This window comes from Pseudopodoces humilis, chromosome 12, assembly GCF_049639895.1.
Source record: "Pseudopodoces humilis isolate 2021_Gansu_Grassland_sample_001 chromosome 12, ASM4963989v1, whole genome shotgun sequence".
Lineage (NCBI taxonomy): Eukaryota > Metazoa > Chordata > Aves > Passeriformes > Paridae > Pseudopodoces > Pseudopodoces humilis.
The window spans coordinates 11,069,431-11,091,526 of NC_142211.1; the positions used below are offsets into that span (position 1 = coordinate 11,069,431).

General features: G+C 43.8%; 1 pseudogene; it reads left to right on the forward strand.

Annotated features, from left to right (window-relative positions):
- The first annotated feature begins 428 nt into the window (after positions 1-428).
- LOC148183366 (uncharacterized) overlaps positions 429-22,096 on the forward strand; it is an 88,268-nt pseudogene continuing 66,600 nt past the window's right edge.

The following is a 22,096-nucleotide window of genomic DNA, read 5'->3' on the forward strand; positions in this document are numbered from 1 at the left end:
AGCTGGCCCTTTTGTGGCCGGGTGGGGAAGCCGAGATGGCCCCGCTCCGGCCGGAGCCGTCCCGACCTCCGGGGCACTGGGACCCTGGAGCGGGCGTGCCGCTGGGGGCAGTGCCCCAGCGCAAAGGAGCGGGACTGGGGTCCGTGACAGGGAGGGGTTTCCCAATGGATGGGGTGGGGCCCAGCGCGGTTGCACCCAACGACGCAGTGGGGGGGGGAGGAGGAACAAGACGCGGCAGGAAGAGAAGGGGTGAAGGCGGGAAAGTGGCCATTTTGGGCATCGAGGGCAGGAAAACCGGGGTGGGAGTGGGACAAAATGGCGGGGCTGGCCACACTGCCGGCGCCATCTGTGCTAACGCTAGGAACTGGGAGGGACACAACTGGGTGTGAGGGCATGGGAGAGAGGTTAGAGGAAAGACCCAGAGCGGCATGGCCATTGCTGCCCTGGCAAGGGTAGAGAGACGGTAGGGGGTTGTCAGGGAGACGGCAGCAGCCCTGTGCCCGGGGGCAATGTCCACCTGCCGACTAGCTCTCAGATAGGGAAGAGGGTTTAGGGACACTTGGAGAGGTTGATGGGGTTGGGGGGTTTAACTGGGGACCCAAAACTCCCTCTTCTTTTTTTCCCTCTTTTTTTTGCAATGAGAAAATAATATTTTGAAACACAGGAAAAGATTTTGCAACAGAAAAATCTCCTTTAGCTTGAACTGTGTATAACTTTCTTCCCACATTATCCAAAAAAAATTCCCGATTTAGCAGAATCCGAATTAATCTTAAAATGTTTAAAAACCCAATTAATAAATCTCTTTAAATCCCCTTTAGAAAACTTAAAATTTCCTGCTTTTAGGGTGCTTACAACTTGGATATAAAAGTCCCTCTCAGGTGGGGTCAGCCTCGATGCAGAGGACGGGTTCCCCATCCTTTTTCACTCCCCGCCCAGCAGTAAAACAGCAAAGAAAAAGAAAAAAGCCCGAAAAAAACCCTTCACGGGATCGACTTACAATTTCTCTTCGGCAGATGCAGGCGGGCAAACAAAAAGCTGCTGGGCGGGTGGTCACCTGGGTGGCCGGTCCTCAGGGGCTCTTCCTTGCCCCAGATGGTCAGCGAGGGTCCCGGTCGCAGCCTCTTGGATCGCCTCTTGCTAAAACGCAAGAAAGCTTCCTCGAGGCGCGGCGGCTTGAACGGCAGCACGCCTAGCAATTAAAGCTGCAGGCGGACGCTTCTTCAGGGCTTCTTCGAATGCCCCACGATCGGGCGCCAGTTGCCGCAGCGACGGAAAGGCTGGAGTGCCGCGACTTCTCTAGAGAAGCAGTCCTGAAAAGGGCTGGGCCAAAGCGCGTGTGAGCAGCTTCGGGCAGGCAAGTGATTCCAGCTTGGCTCAGCGGCGGCAGGCAGGCGACACGGGAAGCAGGGACGAGAAAGCTGGTCCAGCGTTCAGCTTAGCACAAACCTTTATTCAGGCAGAGCTTTGGCAAAGGGAGCCAGCAACAGCTAATCTCTCGAACAGGGGAAAACCCGGGATATTTATAGGAGAGGAGAGGGGCGAGGGGAGCCCGAGATACATGTATCGGGGTGGGACAGCAGGGGGGAACACCAATGGGGCACAACAGTTTAACATACCTAACTCAAAGATCCCTGGGAGCGATACATTGTGTCTCTCTTACAGAGAAGTATCTTGTCTCCAGGGGAGAGCCAGGATCTCGGGCTCGGCGGGCTCCTCCGCACCCACAAACTAACACCTGTCATCAGCGAAATTGCTCTCCCTCCAGACTTGTTCTTAATATGTGGAGAGCATGCCTGGAAAGGTATACCAGGCAAAGCTGTTGGTGGACCATGCACCATTGGACAACTAACCTTTTTCACCCAAGTCAGAGTGCTCTAATTATTGCAGCGCAGCATCAGGTTAGGTATAGCACACATGTTCTTAACGAGAAATGTGATCCAAAGGTAACCTTTTGGAATACTGAAGACGGCATCTCTGGCAGCATAATATCATCAGTTAGTACTGCTCACGCTTTGATTTCTTTAAACAAGCTTGGCTGCTGGCTTGCAAAGGAAGCTAATGTTACTAGTGCTGCTCTTTCAGCAATGCTAATTGATGTTAACTTGGTGCATGTGATACATGAAGGAACAAGACCCACCAGCAGAGATAGAGTGAATCTGAGATTTATTTGGAAGCATCAGTATATATATCTTTACACCTAAGAGCCTTTTTTTGGTTACTGCTAACAGACATAATCACAGTTATACAACAAATCTGTCCTCTTGACATCTTCTAGTGTTCTCTCCAAAGCCATGGTAAAGGAACATCAAGAGTGTACAGTTCTATGTTGACGTAGAAGTAGAAACTCATTCATCCAGTTCTGAGGTACACACTGTCCAGAGAGATGCTGCTGCTGCTGTCAGCACTGATACTGTTGCTCTCTGTTTAACTCTCCTTATACCAACACCTGTTACTGTTGTAATTACTCCGAGAACCCCTTCATTCTTACCCCCTATGGAGAAGTGCCTGCCCTCATAGAGCACGGGCAGGGAAGGGGTCTTGGAGTAGATACAATGTGGACTAAAATTATCTTAGACACAGGAGACTCAGACTTGCTTGGAGTGATTCCCGGGTTTATTTCACGTGGTCCATCTGGAGCAAGAAAGAGACCAAAATGCCCTGGGCTTGTCTCTTATACTAGGGGGAGGGAGGTGGTCAGAGATATAGGAAAGTTACAGCCAATGGGACAGGGGAAGGGGAAAGGGTTTTCAGGTAGGGACTAACTGAGGGTGAGTTCTTCCCTTGGGATATACCATGATTTTTAGATGCACTACATGTTACTTTAACAATTCCCCCTTTTCTCTTTTTTGGGGTCATGGACAAAGCAAATGCAATCATAGTTTGTTTTTGTGTGCCTTTAACCCCTCTGATTATGTTGAAAAGGACAAAACAGAAAATTAAAAAAAGATATCACTGCCAGACAACCCAATCCAATAAAAACCCAAACTCATAAATTTATTCCTGAAAACAAATTTTTCAGATTTAGCCAAGTAAGATAATTTCTTAAGTCTGTCAGCACTTTTTTCTACTCCAGAGTTTGCAAATCTGAGTTGATCTTTTAATTGAGTGTGAGTGGATATCTTGTCTCAGGGTTTTATCAAAGGCTCCTTGGAGGTGGTTTTTGATTGTATCCCAATTTTGTTCCATTTCATTCCATGGAAGAGGAGTGACACAGAGTTATGTATGTGCTCCCAATCACAATGTAAAGATATGCGGGTTTTTTGAGCCTCAACTCTTTCGCCAATCCACAAAAGAGCATTTTCCAAGGTATCTAATCTGGTCATTATTTCCTTGTTAATTTGCTCTTCTGTTTGTAACTCTTTTGTAATATTGGTTAGAGCTGCCATGGTGTGGGCAGTTTGAATGGATTTAGTTAAAGCTGCAACAGCTGCAGAGACTGTGATTAAGACTGTTACAGCACTAATGATGGCAAAGGTCGAGCAAGCGAGAAATTTACAAACTTGTTTCTTACTCTTTTGGATTTCCTCCTGGAATAGTCAAGCCAATTGTGAGAGTCTGTCTTGTCCTTCCCAAGCCCTAGTCAAATTTACAGGTACCTACATTTCCAGTCTTCTCTTAAATGGAAGAAGGACAGAAAAGTTATTTATATCTTCATTGATTACACATGATTTAAAAACAATTAGCAGAGAGAAAATACAAGCCATTCCTATAATAAATCAAAAAATCATTAGCTAAAGCAAAAATATATGAGTGTGAAGTACAAGTTATCAGTCATTGTTTCTTTAGCAATGCCCCCAAGCTAACAGTGGAAATGGACCTTTCCACTCACCACTGTGTACATCTTTGTATGTAACTTCTGGGTGAACTCCTTCTCTATCAGATGTCTGACCCAGGCATCTTCGATGTGCTGTGATGATGCCTTGGAATGGCTACCTAAAACAGAGGCTAGACAGAGTTAGGAGAATAAAGTAGGTATTTATTAAAGGCCTTCAATAGATACACCTTGGCAGTCAAAAGCCTTCCAGAGGCTATACCCAAGATGGATGATGGTCACGAGTTTTTCAGACAGGTATGTTTGGTTGATTTGCATACCAGGCATCAATCCTCCAATTACAGTTTACATAATGAAGTAATATTCCCACAGTTTTCTCCCCCCAATTCACTTTTGTTTATACTTTTTGGGGTCTGAGGCTGTGGTGTGTCCTTGGATCAAAGGCCCAGAGAGATTGTTTTGTCTAACTAAAATATGAAGATGGTTTACTATACTTTATATGGAGTTTAGAACTATGCACTAATGCAGTTAAGGATTTGAAGAATATAAAAGCCAAAAACTTAGGGCATCAAGTGAGGTCATCCCTAGTGGAAAGACTAAAAAAATTAAAACATAGGTTGCTTTATCAAGCTGCTCTTGAGAGAGCATGCCTATTGGAGTCCCCCTTTTTTGTTACAGTAGCATGTTTTTCAATGTGTAATGTGCCCTCTCCAATATGGCTTGGCCTGTTGGAGAATAGGAAATACCTGTAGCATGTTTGATCCCCCAAGTGTGGAAAAACTCTTGTGTTTTTCCAGATGTATATGCAGGTTTGTTATCTGTTTGAGGAACGCCCACAGTAGCTGTGGCAGGATGTGTCCTCCCCCTCTCTACCACAGATGGCTGGTGCAGATATGGAAAAGATAACCTAGGGGCTGATAGGCCCAGCAAGGGGTCATCTCTGGCACCAAAAGGGCTCAGGCCTCAGATAAGAATCAACATCTTAGTCAGGAGAGCAGATGTGAGAAGAGATAAAAGAAATATTCTTGACTGGGATACACTGCTCTATAAACTATAAAACACAAACTAATTTTCACAGTGTCTTGGGGTGACTTTACTTTTAAGATAGTTTTGGGAGCTAGGGAAGTTGAAGCTGCTGGAGGCTGATGGGAGTTTTTCTTCCTGACCAATTATTGGCCATTTCTGAGAATTGGCGGCGGTTTTAACTATTGAAAAGTGAGATCCGCTTGTGAATACCTACTTTAAGACTTAAGACAGGAATTTCTTGCTGTCTTTGGTTTCCGGCTTTTGAACAGGTAACAAGGCTCCAGCTCAGCTTTCCCCCCCCTCCTAGGCCGGACAAGGCTGCAGGGGGGGGTGGGGGGGTGGGGGAGGAGAGCAGGCCCAGTCCGGGTCAGGCCGGTCCCCCCGGCTCGGCTGCAGTTTCTGCCGCTGCTGAGTTTATCAAAGACTGGCGAGTACAGAGAGAAGTCATCGCAGACAACTCCAGCCGCCGATCCGACAGAAATAACAGAACCAACTACAAAGCCTGGGCAAGATTTTAACCCTTTCATTACCCAGATGAGACTTGCAGATTAACCCTTTTTTCCAGAGAAAGAAAGAGAAAGTAATGAACATGTAAAGAGACTTTATAAACTATCAAAGACAGTGAAGAAAGAAATTAAGCTTCAGAAGAGGTAGAGAATAAGGAGATACTTTAATAAGCTGAAATATTTTTCTGTTAAAGCTATGGAGATGGACAATAGTGTTCTGAAAAAACTCCTTTAATTCATGACAGAGTATATTGAGAGGAGTGGAGTGTTTCAAAGTGTGGATTTTGAGAAAAATGGTGAAGTGGTTGTGATGCTGTGAGATACTGAAACAGAAGAGGAGAAGTAATAGTTGAAGATTTGTGGCCTTGAGAGGCAAAGAGAAAACTTCTGTTTCCAGAGAGGCTCACAAAGACAAATGAAAAGAACTTTTACCTTTGAATAACTCATCCTTAAAAATGACATCCCTAGACTCATTTGACCCATAACACACCTCATAGTAATGTGAAATGGGAGGAGACAACTGATGGCAGATTTTAGGGCAGCTGGCATCAGAAAAATAGAAAGCTATGAAAAAAATTTGTTTTCTTGTGAGAAACTCCATATATTGGCAGAAAAAAATTTCTGTTTCTCTACAAAGACTGATGAAAAGACTCTAGCAAGAATTGGGACTGTTTTAAACACCAAAGTTTTTTTTTGTCTCTATGTTGTCATGTGAACAAGAGAATGGTTGGATAGTGGGAGAGAAAAGGGTTTTCTGGAAGTTTTATTCTGATTTTCTTATTCTTATAGTTTTTGTTAATAAACTTTCTTTATTCTTTTTAAGTTTTAAGCCTGTTTTGCTCTTGTTCTAATCCATATCTCACAGCAAGAAATAAGTAAGTTTTCTAGTAATTTTTTAGTTACTACTTTAAAATCACAACATTTATTTGGTGCATTGGCCGGAAAACGAAATTAGCAAATCTAAACCACTACACACAGAGGCAGAAGCCTTCTGCATATACACCCTGAAAAGTATTCAGAACTTCTCCCCGGAGTTTGGACGCAGATTCCATGGTTATTTTCTGTCTTGGTTTTGGGAGACAGGTGTCTGCTAGGGAGGGAAGGAGCCTCCCTTGGAATGAAAATGTAGACCCCTTCCCTCTGAATTATTATAATTTTGAAATCAAGGGGCTCTCAGGCAGAGATCTGGGGATAGGAATAACAGTTCTTTACTAGTATGTATAACAAGGCAAACAAACAACAATAGCTAAAGCATTACCAACAAAACAGAACCAGGGACCCCGTGACAGCCTTCTCGGCTGAGATGGGAAAGGATGGATGGAGGAGAGGCTTTGCTTCACAAACCCCCTCAGGCAGTCAGTCCCGGTGTTCCTGCAGGACTCGGTGGAACAGCTGGCTGTAACAGCAGGAATGAGCAGAGATCCCGGCCCAGTGGCTGAGGTGTATCAGCAGCTCCGTGGTGGTTGCTGGCACTGGCACGTCCTAGCAGGACACAGGGTGTGAGGCCCACCAACGAAGGAAGAAAGAGAAGAAACAGCAGCTCCCTCTGGGTGATGGCAAATTCCCTTCTCTGAACTGCAACAGCTCCCAGTGAGTGTCCTTCTCTGAAGTTGAAGAAGCCAGCCAGCCCCCAGCTGCCCCTGCCCTCTTTTTTTTTCCTGCCCCATTCCCCCTGGGCCCAGCCAAACTCTTTGTGTTTCTCAAGCACCCACGAAGTATCAGCAGTCAGATTTCCCCCACCCTCCGCCACTGATGGGTAAAAATTACATAGGTGAGCCAGAACAAAAGGAAGGACATGCAACCCCAAACACTTTCCCAGGAACTGAGAGAGAGTATCTTGATGTGTGCCCATCAACAACTGGATGGTAAGATACATTGAATCCTAAGTTATATTATTTCTTCGCTAGCTGTAACGTTAATAGGTACCTTTAACTTCCTGCTGTATATACCTACTAGTAGTTTCCTTTTTTCTTTATTCCTGTGTAGTATATAGTTTAAGTCTTATGTCTGTTAGTTTTATGTCTGTTAAAGAAATAATTCATTCTATAATAGACAGAATCAGCCATTATTAAAGAACTTGTGAACGACAATGGGTTTTGGGGTGCTGGCCACCTCAATAAAGTTACTGCCTGCTGCCGGAGGATTGGGCAAAAGGCAGAGACTTATCTAAACCCCCACATCTATTTGTAACAGTAGCAAAGGCATGCAGCCAGTGTCGGGTGGCATCTCTTGATTTTTCACCTTTGTGAGCTGTTGCTAATATGAAACCTGAAAAAGTATCAGTGGAAACATGCACATACTTAAAAATCCCAAAACTCAATATATGGATAATATCTGTCTGCCAAATGTTATTAGGTTTTAACCCTTGTGGGTTTGTACCTAATATTTGTGGTAAGGAAAAAGTTTGCTGGCATTGTGAACAAGCATTCATTATATCTCGAGCTTGTGGCAAGGTTAAGCCAAATTATTTTGCCAGTGCTCAGGCATTTTTCTGATAGAAGTTTTGCCTGCCCTAATTTCTGGGGTATAGTGGTTGTCATGGCGAGAGCATCTGCTCTCGCATTACCTTCCATTATAGGTCTGGGCAGAGTGGTGTGTGACCTAAGGTGTAGGATGTAGTATTCAAGAGACCTGTGATGTAAAAGGTTATACAAAGTGGTTAATCGCACAAAAAGATCTTATTTAGAGACTTTCTTCAGGAATTAATGTTCTATTCTCTTGACGATTCCTGTAACATAAAGAGAATCACAAACAATGTTAATAGGTTCCTATGAAAAAAAGATTAAATGCTTCTATCACAGATGCCAGTTCAACTTGCTGGGTGGATCCAGGTTGGAAAGATATTGAGTGTTCCCATTGTCCTGTATCATTTTTCCACAGGGTCACAGATTTGTGTTTTTCCTGATCCATCAGTGAAAACAGTTTTTGCATCAGGAATAGGCATTTTTGACTGTAGATATCTTGGTTGGAAGGGAAGTTCTTTGAAGGACTGCAACAGTGCATGTCGAGGCATCGTGTGAATAAACTGTCCATTATAGTCAGCAAGAGCAATCTGAAATGAGAGTGAATCCCTGAAAAGATTCTCTAATTCTGCTGTAGTAATAGGGAGATGTATCACTGCCAGATCATATCCTGTCAGTCTCTGACATAGGAGTTGTCCCATCAACAGCAGTTGAATAATCATTTCGAGTTGACTGGTTATAGTTTTTGAAAAGGTGTGTGGGAAGAAAATCCATTCTAGTAACCAGAGATGACATTCTTGCAAATCACATTGGCCAATAAGAGCATAACGTTTGAAAGATGGCAAAATCAGGAATAGCCCCAAAGGCAAATCTAGGTTTTGACCTGTAGCAAAGGACTTGTTGATTTTATCACTTAGAATCTCTAAAGCCTTTTGGGCAGTTTTCATCAATTGCCTAGGGGAAGAGAGGTCTGGGTCTCCTTTTAGCAATTGAAATAAAGGAGATAATTCTTCTGTTGTAATTCCCAACAGAGATCAAATCCAATTAATGGTTCCCAGTAACTTTTGCAAGTCATTCAATGTGCTTATATTAGTTTTCAGTTACTGGCTGTGGGGTGACTGTTGTTTCAAGCATTTTAAAGCCCAAGTATTTCCAAGGAGGTTCTGTTTGAATTTTGCCTGTGGCTATGCACAGACCTCTGCTGGTGAGTGTTATTTTTAAAGATGCAAGACAATCACGCAACCATGTTGTGCTGTCAGAGGCAATTAAAATATCGTACATATAGTGAAACAGCAAAACGGATATTTTTGCCATATTGGCTGTATTGCTGAATGAATGACAAATTGTCAAATAGTTGGACTGTTTTTCATACCCTGGGGTAGGAGAATCCAGTGGTATCATTCCATGAGGGTTTCATGATTGACAGATCGTAAAGAAAAAGCAAATTTAGGTGCATCGTCAGGATGTGTGGGTTTTCAAGCAAGGCGGGCACCCTGGCTAGACCCAGCACAGGCGGCTATCCTCAGCCACGCGGTCCACGACCCACAGCATCAATGTGATGGATGGCGAATATGGCGATTTATTGCAGAAGAATTTAACATTTATAGCCTAGGGTCACTGTGTTACTCCCATCTGCTTACATCATCGTTAGGTGCTATTGGCTAATTGCAGGAGGTTTTACTGTCCTAACAGAGAGGGGGGGGTCTGCTAACTTTCTGTTACATCCCGGTATCTTCCGCTCCGCCAGGCCTTAACTACAACAAGGATGTAAAGGAACTGTGAAAAAATAGTCTTTTAAATCAATTATTGCTAATTCCCAAAGTTTGGGAATCATTGTGGGGTTATGTCACTCTATTGGGAATGGTGAGAAGAACGACACAGACTCCCTTGTGAGTTGAACAGGAGAGCTTAAGGTTTATTACCTCAGATCTTCTTTTATAGACTGATACACTAAAATACAGAAAGGCAAAACTCTTATTGGTTAGTAAACTAGCACATTACCATCATTGGTCAGTGGGGTACACCACCCCTCGACCTTCTCTTGCAAGAAAACAAGAAACTGACAAACAGCACCTGCAAGGCTGTCTTCTATCTCTGAGGATTGTTTTAATTCCTCCTTACGATTTCCCAGGCCACTTTCTCAGGCAAGACTGAGAAAATTATGCAGCCTGCTATTCCACAGGCACTGTGCTCCCTGCTTCTGCTCATATTTAGCATCCATAGGGTTAGGTATTCCTGACGGCAATGACCCCATAGGTGACATGGCTGCATCAACTGCCCTGAGATCCTGTAAAAGTCTCCACTTTCCTGTTTTCTTAGGAATAACGAAAACAGGTGTGTTCCATGGGCTGGTGGAGGGACTACGTGATCCAGTTATACTTGTTCCTGTACAAGGATTCAGGCTTGGTGAAGCCGGTTGTCTCTTAAGGGCCACTGGTCTTTCCATCCAGGCTTATCAGTAAGCCAGGTAAGTTTCAGGAGCGGTGTTTTGTCAGTGGCCCCTATAAAAAATGTGTTGAAATGATCAAGCCCCATTGAGTCAGTAGATCTTGCCTCCACAAAGTGCCCAGGATAGGGAGTACATAGAGCTGCAAGGTAGCAGTCTTTCCTACTGATTCAATGATGTGTAGTTCTTTGGCTGATTGCCATGGTATCTGATGTTCACCGACTCCAGGGACAATCGCTGTAGAGGGTACCAAAGGCCAATCAGGAGGCCACTCCAGTGCTATGATGGATACATTGGCTCCAGTATCAACCAGTCTTGTAAAAGATTTAGAGTCTATTTGGCAAGTGAGTAACGATTGTTGTGTTCCAATTACTTTGGACCAAAAGATCTGAGGAACACCCATGCTTCCAAAGCTCCCATTGTTTTGTTGCTGCTGCAGTATTGGCACTAGACAAGGAATTGCTGGAAGCAGTATGAGTTGTGACAAGTGTGTCCCTTCAGGCACATTGCAAGGGGAGTTAGGAGTCCGGAGTCCAAGCCATAATTTTGATTTCCCCTCTATAATCTGCATAAATAATTCCAGGTAAAATAAGCAATCTAATTTGAGTGGTAAAAGAATGACCCGATAATAAAGCATGAGTTTAAAATGGTAGTGGACCAAAACCAGCAGTGAGTAACAGATGAACAGAAGCTTATTTTAAGACTGTTGTAGAGCTGATGGCCACGTCCAGGCCAGCAGAGCCTGGGGTGCCCTTTGAGAAGGATGACAGGTTTGGCTTTACAAACAAGCTGTGGGTCTGCTGATAAGATGAAACTATCACTGAGAGATAACAGAAACAATGGGATGGATTCCACTGAAAGATGAAAGGAACACTGAGGAAACACCATGAATTCCACAACAGTTAAGAAATAAGAGGGGGTTATGCACTGTGGGGGGTATCCCAGGTATCAGGCATTCTGGGAAGTCTGTACCTCTCAAGTACCTCAGCCTATGGGGAAAGAGAGAAGGGACATATGGCCGGGAATTAGGATAAAAGGGAAGCTACACCCTCCAAAAATTTGAGAGACCCCAGGGGAATGCCCCATGGCCTCTCCCTTTATTAGAATAAAGTAAAAGGACTCCTCTGTATCCTTTTTGGGCATAAACCTCTGGAGTTTGTGGATTAATCTTCCTGACAATTTTAGGGTCTCGGTCTGGGATATTTCCACCGTCCAGGGCGGCAGGCAGCGAGCAGAGCTGAAGGAGCGCCTCACCCAGTTTAGGTGATCAGCTCCCCTTGGTGGAGGCTGGCACCGGGTGATTGATTGGGTTCCCGAGACTGTCCAGGAGACAGACAAGTGACGGACCAGGGGAGTCCATGAAGAGTCCACAGGGAAGGACCACTGAAAATCTCACTGGTGAGTAAAATGGGATCTTTGGGGAGCAAGCCTGGGAGGGCACCCATGGAGGATAGCACAGGTAAAATAACGCACCCATGGAGGGTTGCAAGGGTGCAGCCAGGAAGGAGTCCCAGCAAAAGGGATGACAATCCCATAATACCCCTGGAGAGTCCCTTGGGGAGAATGTTGAGACTTTGGGACAGATTATGCATTCACACAGAAGTAACTATGGAGATGGTGGTACAATATTGTTATTATGTATGGCCAGAGTATAAGTTGCCAAATGGACTTATATGGCCACCTTAGAAAACAGAATTCATTTGTGTTGAGTTCTGTGAAGGTATCTAGAGGAGAATTGGAAAGGATGGATTGAAAGGGAATGTGGATTGATATGGTTTAAACAAACAACAGGAGAAATCTATGTGTTAAGAAAAAAAGGAGAAGAAGAAAAAGTTGGGGAAGAGGAAAACAGTGAAAATTGAGATGTTTTTCAGCACCTTCCCCCGTCTTGTCCTCCGGTGTTGCCAGCTGACTCAGGGCCAGCTGCAGGTCCCTGCATCCTCACCTTCCAGAGCAAAGGGATCAGGGAAATGCTGTTCCTACAGCTCCACCTGAGAATAACAATGCTGTAGGCGGAGGGGAGCAGCATATCACCCCCTAGAACTAGAAGGGGTCTCGAGAATCCACACCCAAGGTGGGCAATAAGGGGAGTCAAGAAAGAGGCTTTGGCAGCAGGAGATGGACGGATTGTGTTGGTGTGCTGGAACAGAATTGGTTAATGGGGAGTGTGGAGAGATATGGTTGAGGCAAGGACCAGGAGTGGAAGTGCAGAACCAGAAGCACGGGCTGTGGGCCTGTGGGGCTCCCAGGACTCAGCGCTGGGCAGTGCCTGACCCCTCCAGCCCCGGGCAGGGGCAGCAGCAGCTGCCAGCCCTTTGAGGCTGCAGGACGCCCTGGCTGCCTGTGGTGCTGCCAGCCGTGCCGGCCGGAAGCACTGGAGCGGGGAAGAGCTGTTTAGACAATGTGGCAGGACAGGGACTGCCTTTGGTATTCAGTGTGTGGTAAATAGAGTTAGCACAAGGAGGAAAGGCGAAGTTGATAGCCTTTTTCAGGCCCAAGAGGGAAAAGCTTCAGGGCCCAAGGGGTCCCCCGGGACAGAGGGGACGGGGTCGGCCACAAGGAAGTGGCAGAGGCATTCCCTCCCCAGCAGGGGAGACCCGACCCAGACAGTGGTTGGGAAAAATCAGTGTGCTATCTGCAGGGCAGAGAGGTACTGAAAATGGAAATGTCTGCAAAAAACAGCTCGACTCTCGAGAAAGTCCAGAAGATAAGGGAAATGGATTGTTAAGAGTGTCAAAGGCTCTCATTGCATCCACCAACCTGGAGCCGTTGTTAACTTTTAAAGTGGGTCTGCATCGAGAAAGAGATGTTTGTCTTAGTAAAAACAAAGACCTCTCAATTCACCTTAATTTTTATCCCTGAGGGGGTAAAATTGTCTAAAGAGTTTTTTCGATTGTTCAAAGGAGTTGTTAAAATTGTGGTTTCTTCTGTGGGTTCAGAAGTTTGAACACATCTTTCTCTGAAAGAATGGTAGAAATTGTAGTTAATGAATTTGGAGATTTAATTAATTTGTCTACATGAGGTTTTGTGCAGAGCTGAAAGGTTCCAGTTTTGAGGGGACCATACCCCTCTGCTTTTTGTGTGTTTTGTTGTAAAAAGCCAGAATTGGTGTCATTTAAGAAGCCAATTCTGCAACTCCTCTCTTGTGAGGACCCCCCCCACCAGTCTGTGGTTTGTTGTGGAGAGCTAGAATTGGCAAGTTCTAATCCTAAGGCAAATTCTGTAGCTGCAGCCTTGTGGGGATAGTGTCCTATGGAAAACCTAGGCATTTGTCATACACTTCCTCTGTGAAGGTTATAAGAAAATTTTAAAGGAAAGTATTTTATTATCTTTCCTTAATAAAAGTTATAAATGTTAAAGGTTATAAAATGTTATAAATATTAAAGTTTCTTTAATAAACGTTAATTTGTTAGTCACCTCCCTATGCCTAAGATGGACTTGATGCAAAAAAATTGAGATAGAGAGCAATTGGTTACTAAAAATAAAAAATGTGATGTGATTAGCTTAGGGCAGTGGCATTGCTTGCCGCTGAACTGGATCATGTTTATACAGAGTCACCTGTTTTGTTTAGGCAACTGTTACTGCTGAAGATGAATAGATCACGCGGACACAGATCGAGGTGTGGTGAAGAAAAGAGCAGAGTTTATTTTTCCTCCCAGGATTTATAGGCTTCCTACCACAGCCAGGGATTGGATGGTCAGGATAACACTTTCTCACTGCACTGGCCATGAGAGATGCCCATCACAAGACGTGTAACAGAAAGAATGTACACATATCTATGTTTACAGTTACTGTCCTGGGAAAGTCTTTAGAAAACTATGTTAGCAAGCTCAGAAGCTGAGTTTTCAGGGCGACAGGCAACTTTCACAAAAAATATTAGGAGAGCTTACTCCACCCTCAAGAGTTAAGTTGTTGCAGTATGTGGATAGTAAACGAAGTCATGCTAAAGGAATTTTGGTGCAAAAATATGGGGGAACACAGAGACCTATTGCCTATTTTTCTAAAATATTAGACCCGGTAGCCGGAGGCTGGCCTCATTGCAAAACTGTGCAGCCACAGCTTTGATTGTGGCTGAGGCCTGAAAGCTGACAAGGGGAGTGTATCTGATTGTTCAAGTTTCACATCAGATTAAGGCTTTGTTAACTGAGAGAGCCCCTAAGTGGATGACCAGCGCTCGGTTATTGCAATATGAGTCTTGTTTAATGGAACAGGAGGATTTAGAATTTAATAGCGGGAAAAGTTTTAACCCAGCCTCCTGTTTGAACGGCCCTGAAGAGGGGAGCCAAGGCAAATTCCATGACTGCATTCAAGTAATAGATCTGCAGACTAGGGCAAGAAAATATTTACGAGACATTCCATGACCTGAAGGAGAAAATGTGTTTATTGATGGGTCTTCAGGGGTGATAGAAGGAAGGCGATTTACAGGATACTCTGTCATGAATGGAAAGCAATTAAAGGAAGGGGGAAGAGTACCACCCACGTGGTCGGCTCAGAGAGCAGAGCTGTATGCTCTTGTGAGAGCCTGTGAATTATACCAAGACAAGACAGTAAATGTTTTTACTGATTCTAAATATGCATATGGTGTGATACATGCATTTGGGAAACTATGGGAAAAAAGAAGTTTATTATCCTGCAAAGACGTTGGCTTATGAGAACTTAATCTCCCGCCTACTGGAGGTGGTGAATTTACCAAAAGAGGTAGCAGTGATGCACATTGGAGGGCACCAGGCACATTAGAGGGGTGCTTGGAGGAGGCAATGAGAAGCAGACTGGCTGATGGGGAAGCTCGAAATGCTGCATTGTTGCCGGAGGTCTCTGGGATACTTCCCTTGCTCCCAGTGGCTGCCCCCTTGCCAGAGAAGTTGTCTTTTCCACTGGAGGAACTTGAGATAGTTGTGGGGAGTGGGGCAGAGGAAAAGTGGGGTGGTTGGTTTGCAGGGGATGGTGAGTGGTGGATGACGAGATCTCTGGCCTTGCAGTTGTTGAAGCGGCTTCATGGAGGAGGTCGTTTGGGCTCCCGAGGGATGGCAGAGGCCTTCCTCAAGATGTGTGCTGCTGTGGGTCACTTTGCTCTGGCAGAGCGAGCTATTGGGGGTTGTTTGATTTGTGCTAAGACCAATAACAAAGTTACAAAGAAACTTGCCAGAGAGGGAAGGCCTTGGGAGGTACGTCCCTTTCCAGAGATGCCAGGTAGATTTCACTGAAATGCCCCGGGTGGTGAGATTTAAATATCTTTTGGTAATAGTATGTCAGTTAACAGAGTGGCCAGAAACCTTCCCAGCTGTTTCAGCAACTACAGGGTCAGTTATTAAAGTATTTTTGGAACAAATAATTCCAAGATATCGGATTGTGGATGCAATGAACTCAGATAAGGGAACTAATTTTGCCGGAAAAATTCTTAAAGGAGTGATGACTGCTTTAAAGATACAATAGAACCTCCACACTCCTGGGCATCCCCAAAGCTTGGGCCAGGTTGAAAAGATGAATGGGGAAATAAAGAAACACCCTCTGAAGCTGGTGATAGAAACTGAGATGCCATGGGTGCGGCTCTTGACACTGGCTTTAGCAAGAATAAGGGCCAAACCCAGAAGAGATATTCAACTATCTCCCTTTGAACTGATGTTTGGAATTCCTTATCCTTGTAATTCTTGGCCTCGGGCAGAAGTAGACTTAAGTGATGTATATTTAAAACAATTTGTGGCCTGGATACTGTCTCTTGTGAAATCTCTGACAGGAAACTCAGCAGAAACAGACCCTGCCTTTGGACAAGTGAGAACCAGGAGACTGAGTCCTAGTTAAGGAGTGAAAAGAAGCACCACTGGTGGCTAAGTAGCATGGACATTTCCAAGTTGTGCTAACCACAGAAACAGTCATCAAGACAGCTGAACATGGGTGGACCCATCACACTCAGGTCAAGGTCTCTGAGGCCCAAAGGTTTGGACATCTCAGCTGGAGGAGAAGGATGAGAATCTGCGACTGATACTCCACAGGAGTGGACTGGAGCAGTAGTTGTGCATTGACATCAGAGGAAGCCCAGTGTGCCTACCTACAGACTGCCTGCTGAAATAGTCTGTATGGGCATCCTTACTCTCAGATCTCCAGACGCTGGGGGCAAATCCATGCTGTCATTGCTCTCTTTATGCTAAGCTTTTTCTGTGCCTACACTTGCCACAGATGGTGTAGAAGACAATATGAAAGTGAAAATTAGGTTAGAAAATTAGATTATTACATTATTAGAATGTTTCCCTTAATAATCTTACCTTTATATTATCAGTTAAGGTGGAGCCAAAAGTGGGAAAATTACTTTTTTAACCTTAGGAGAAGTAGCAAAAACCTTTAACTTTAGCAATTGTTGGGTCTGCAGAGGGCCAGGGGGATCTGAAAACTGGCCATGGGTAGCCAGGCCAGTTGAGCCTAAATGATAAGTTAGCACCCTAAGTAAAGTCCATAATGGAACAAGATTTTGGGACAAAGAAAGAAGTCCATGGCAGCTTCATTCTTCTGAAAGAAGCACATATTGTCTAAATAGAACAGTAAGCATATATGTGGGAAAGAGCATTTGTGACTGGAATTTATCTTTGAGTTTAGATTGTTGGACCCCCCACCTGACCTCCTTAAGGTTGTAAAACAGTGGGGCAAAGATGAATGACCACCTGAATGAATATCAGGTGCCAGAGAACCCATTTAAAATTTAAAATCAGGTAATTAAGTTGCAAACTGTCTTTGAAATAATAATCAACCAGACAGCTACAGCTCTTGAACTTCCTGCTGACCAGTCTACTCAGATGAGAAATGCAATATTTCAACATCAGATGGTATTAGACTATTTATTAGCAGAAGAAGGGAAAGTGTGTGGCAAATTAAAGGACTCAAACTGCTGTTTGCAAATAGATGACAATGGAAAGGTGGTAAAACAGATAAAAAAATAAATAAGCAAGTTAGCTCATGTACCAGTCCAAACATGGAAAGGATGAGAAGGGGACATGTTTTCATGGTTACCTGGTAGACTACGAGTTAAACAAATGCTTTTTCTCTTATGTGCCATAGCGACTCTAGTCCTTTTGCCATGCATGGTCCCTCGCTTAATACAACTCATTCAGCATGTGATCAAAGAGATGCAGGTAGTAGCCATGCCTACTGACCCAGAAATGGCTACAAAAGGGCAGAGAGTGATGCCACTGCAAATAATTGCAAAGCCAAAAAAAAGTTCCAAGAACAAGAAATTAAGTCAATGTTAGCTAAAGTTTGTGTTATAAATGCAAAGGCAGATTTGGGTTAAATAAAAACAATTTATTATAAAACAATTTCTATAAAAAATAAACAATGAGGAAAAACCACAATAAAACAAACAGCGCAGCGCTGGGTGGACAGGGGTCTATACCCAAGGTATAGGTGTTCCCAAATCCACGAAGGAGGGTAAACTGTCCGGGGTTTTTATAGGGATTTTTAGCCTTGAGGCCAAATTCCAGGCAGGCACCATTCATCAACAGTCCTTGATTGTCGTATGAATTGATTTCCTGGCGTTGGAGAATAGAGGGGTTTTTATAGGGATTTTTAGCCTTGAGGCCAAATTCCAGGCAGGCACCATTCATCAACAGTCCTTGATTGTCGTATGAATTGATTTCCTGGCGTTGGAGAATAGAGTCGAATGGACGTCCGGACCGAGTCTCCTCATATGTAAAGAAATTCTGAGTGGCTCTTGTGGTTCAGGCCATCCGGATGGGATGGCTGGATCCGGGTTGGAGCCGATGGATATTTCGGTTGGATTTTTCCTTTTGTTTACTTGATGGCTTCCCCCAACGGTAGCCCGCAAGGCGAGGTGTTCAGGTCCGGTGATGAATATCTCGTCGGAGCCTCTCCGTTTTGGCTTGATGTTTCGTGTCCTGTCTATTCTTCCCTGTTGATGGTCACCGAGCCTGTCCTTGTCAGTTTGAGGAGTTTTTTTTTTTTCTGTCAGCTTGATGGGCCGCGTCCTGTCTATTCTTTTTGTTGATGGGCGCCGGCTAGGATCGTTATCCTCTGAGTGGGAATTCGTGGCTGGATCTGGGAAGGGCTTGTGTGTCATACTGCACTTTATATTTTATATCATTATTGTTATATACATTTATTTAGATTTCTACGAATTTTTACAAGTTCATTTCTCACAGTCCCCCGCCTAATAATTCATTACATTAAAAATTCGTGTTATTTCATCCAATTCTGCAGGGGAGGACTATAATTTTTTTACTCACATTCATCTTCTTCCCAGTCCGTTAACGAATTCTCACTATATGCTTGTGCCAGGCTATATTTATTTTCAAAATTCTTTAAGGCTTTAATCACATTTTCGTTTTCTTTTTCCTCCTCTAATTTCATTAGTTTAGAGAGAGGAGTAGGTCTCCCTTGCGCTTTCTCAGGATCAATTGGAAGTGTGGCAATCTGCATTCCTTGCACAACAGAGTGAATTAGTCTGATGAAGCAAGGAATTAAGCAGGGAAGGAAAATGATTCCGGCAACTGAACAAGTGATGAAAAATACTAGCTTCTTCCACCAAGCCCCTTGCCCGAATATCTGGTCCCACCAGGAGGCTTGTAGGATTGAATTCCATTTTTGGACTGGCACATGAGCTACCTTTTTAATTTCAGCAGCCAATCCTTTTATTGTTTCTCCGTAATCGTCTATTTCCATACAACACTCGGATTCGTTGTATCTGCCACACACTCCTCCCTCCTCGGCTAGCAAATAATCGAGAGCTAGTCTGTTTTGGTACACAAAAGCTCTCATTTGTGAATGTTGTTTGGTTAGGAGTTCTAGGGCTTCTGAAGTGTGGTTAGAAACTATCTCTACCACCGCTTGTAATCTGATAAGTCTGTTGAGGAGATAAATGGGGGTTCTGTACCCCCAGCTGCCATCGTTTGCCCAAGTAGTGGGCCCGTAATATTGAATGATTCTTTCGGCAGGCCATTCTTCCTCGTTCCACTTCTGGTTGCCTCCCGCTATTGGTAGTTCCCGTTTTAATTCCCTCTTTTGTCTGTTTAATGTCTCAAAGAGAGGGGCTCCCAATGATTTACTCTCTGTTTTAGGTAGAGTAAAGAAAAAGGGCCGAATTATTCCAAGTGTGCAGGATCCTTTCCATTTTCTGGGTAGCTCGCTATAAGCCTTTTTCTCACATATCCGATATATACCATCAGGAGCTTCCCAACCCTTGTTCAACTTTGCCGGATCATCCCAATATTCTTTTAATCCTATTAGCTCATGGAAGGGATTGGCCCCAGAGTTTTTGTACCAGCAAAGTCTAATTATTTCTATTCATTCACAGTTATTCCCCCGGGAGCGACTCTAATAGCCCGCGGGTGGTTCAGGTTGCCAGGTTTTTGTTTTGCTTTCCGAATTCACCGTGAGTGTGCTTACACACGGGGTATAGCTTACTAAATCAGTGAATTCTTTTCCCTCTCTGCTAATGCAGACAGTACCGATTATTCTTTGGTCTATAACCCATCCCTCTGGTCTTTGTTTTGTTTTTGATATTTTAGAGCCTTCTCATTTTTAGAAGTTGTTCTGGGGTTAGTTCCTCTCCCTTCCAAGGCTATCTTTCAGCTGATTTTAAACCGCCACAGATCCAACAGTTAGATAGACTTAATTCTGTGGCTATTTCTTGCATTAGATCTATGAAAAGATTCTGGTTGGGGTTTGGCAACCCCCAATTGCTGTATTGTTTCTCTAATTGCTCATAATGTTCACTAAGAGAGTTAAGCCTCTCCTGTTCTAGCCTTTTTTTCCGAGCTTCCGCTTCTCACCTCTTTAACTCTAGGGTTAGTTGTTTTATTTTGTTTTCAGGGTCTACCCCTTCCTCATCCTTGGAGAAGCAGAATACTTGGTTGAATTGCAAACATACCCGGTCATCACTACTTTTTAACAAATCAAGGATTATCGGTTCATTATTAAAAAAACCTCTTCTTCATGTTTTAAATTTCTACTTTCCCAATATACTTTCTCTCTCATGGTACACATTTTTAAATTCGCTTTATTGTAACATAAAGGGTTAACCGCATAATATGCCAAAAAGGTGGATTGTCTTTTTCCCCCTATCCAGACAGTTTTGTTACATTGGCTGCAGATTGGAATTGGGGAATCATTCCCACTTCTCTCTTATACCTGAAATGGGAAGTTTCAGTCTTTCTTTTCATAGGAGTTTTAGACTGCCCGTCTTTAAGCCTTGCCCCTGAGTGGTAACACTAGACCTTCCCCTTTAATTCACAAAGATTATACTGAGTGCTGTTAGACAAACAACGTTCCGGAGGACAGTAGTTAACTATTCGTCTGGTATCTGTGGCAGTTTGACACTGCTCACACTTCCCCAGGAGACGCTCCCCCGGAGGTACTTCGGGAATCATTCTCTCGGCTAAGCACACGGCTAGACTCAGGACAGTCAGGATTCCCCACCGGTGTATCCCTCTGCCTTGCCCTTCGCCCGTATAGAAATATACGGCGGGGATTACCATCTTCTCGGCAGCAAGGATATTCTTCAGGGGCCTTTGTAGTCCTTATGGCGTACCTTCTCTTGAAAGCAGCCCACCGAGACGACTTAATTGTGTCTGTCCTGCTCGGTACCTTGACTGTCTTTTGGCACTCAATTTTTAAAGTTTTTGCTTTGGAGTCTAGTTTACCTCTAATCCCCTTTTGAAAAAACAGGTACCACTCAGGAGAGTCAAGTTCTAAAAACCCCGCCCGGGTGACAAGTATTAAGAAACGGCTAGTCAGCTCCTGTTCTTTAGTCAGACAATTGGTACACAATCTCTTAGGTTTGTACTCTCCCCAACAGTGGGTTACTCAAATTTGTTTACAACAAGCACATTTAAAATGTATAAATGGAAAACAATCACAGTTTGCGTTGATGTAACTTATCTGGTCTGCAGCTCTACGATTTTAGAACAATCATGTACTAATTTTTCTGAATAGAAACTGAGCAGGATTTTTGTGCAGTGGTTTTTCAATTCTAAACCGGGTGAGCTGATTAAGATGGCTTCATATTTTAGAAGCCTGGAATCAGTCAGCCACTTCTCTGCTTTTTGCTGCAATATATTTTTCACATCGTGGGGAGTGTAAACTACTAGGGGAGGAAAAGTTATTTTCCTTGCTTCTCTTATTAACAGAGCCACTGTTACAATTGCTGGTAAACACGTAGGCCAACCCCGACTGATTGGATCTAAGATCTTTGAAGCCTATAGGCTTTCTTTTGTCTGCCCATTCCTGAGTCAGGACTCCCTGTGTTGTTTGTTTACTCACATTCACAAACAACTGGAATTCTTTATTCGTATCTGGTAGAGTTAGTACCGGGGCAGTCATAAGAACAGTTTTTAATTTCTGGAAATTAGACTCATCCTGTTCAGTCTACTTCAGCCTGTCAGTGTTTAATCTTTCATACAAAAACTTCACTTTTTCACTGAAATCCTCAATCCACTGCCTGCAATATCCCAAGAGCCCTAGAATTTGTCTAATTTGCCTTTTTGTTTTTGGTGCAGGCAATGCAAGGATGCCTGCTACCCTCTCCGGGTCTAATTTTTTCCTTGAGATATCTAATGTCTGAGCTATTTTATTTTTTATTTCAGGCTCTGTGAATTGCAGCTTGGATTTTGATACTTTCAAACTTTTCTTTCTTAGAAAGTTTAACAAGGCAATCGTGCTTTTCTTCACACTCTCTTCAGTCGGTCCAGCTATAAGCAAGTCATCTACATACTGTGAAAGCTTTGTCCTGTCCTCAAGAGCAAATTGGGTTAACATTTGTTCTAAAGCTTGTCTGAAAAGGTTCGGAGACTCCACAAACTCCTGGGGGAGGACCGTCCACCTTAGCTGTTGCTTACGGTTTGTATCTGGGTCCTCCCACTGAAATGCAAAATAATCTCTA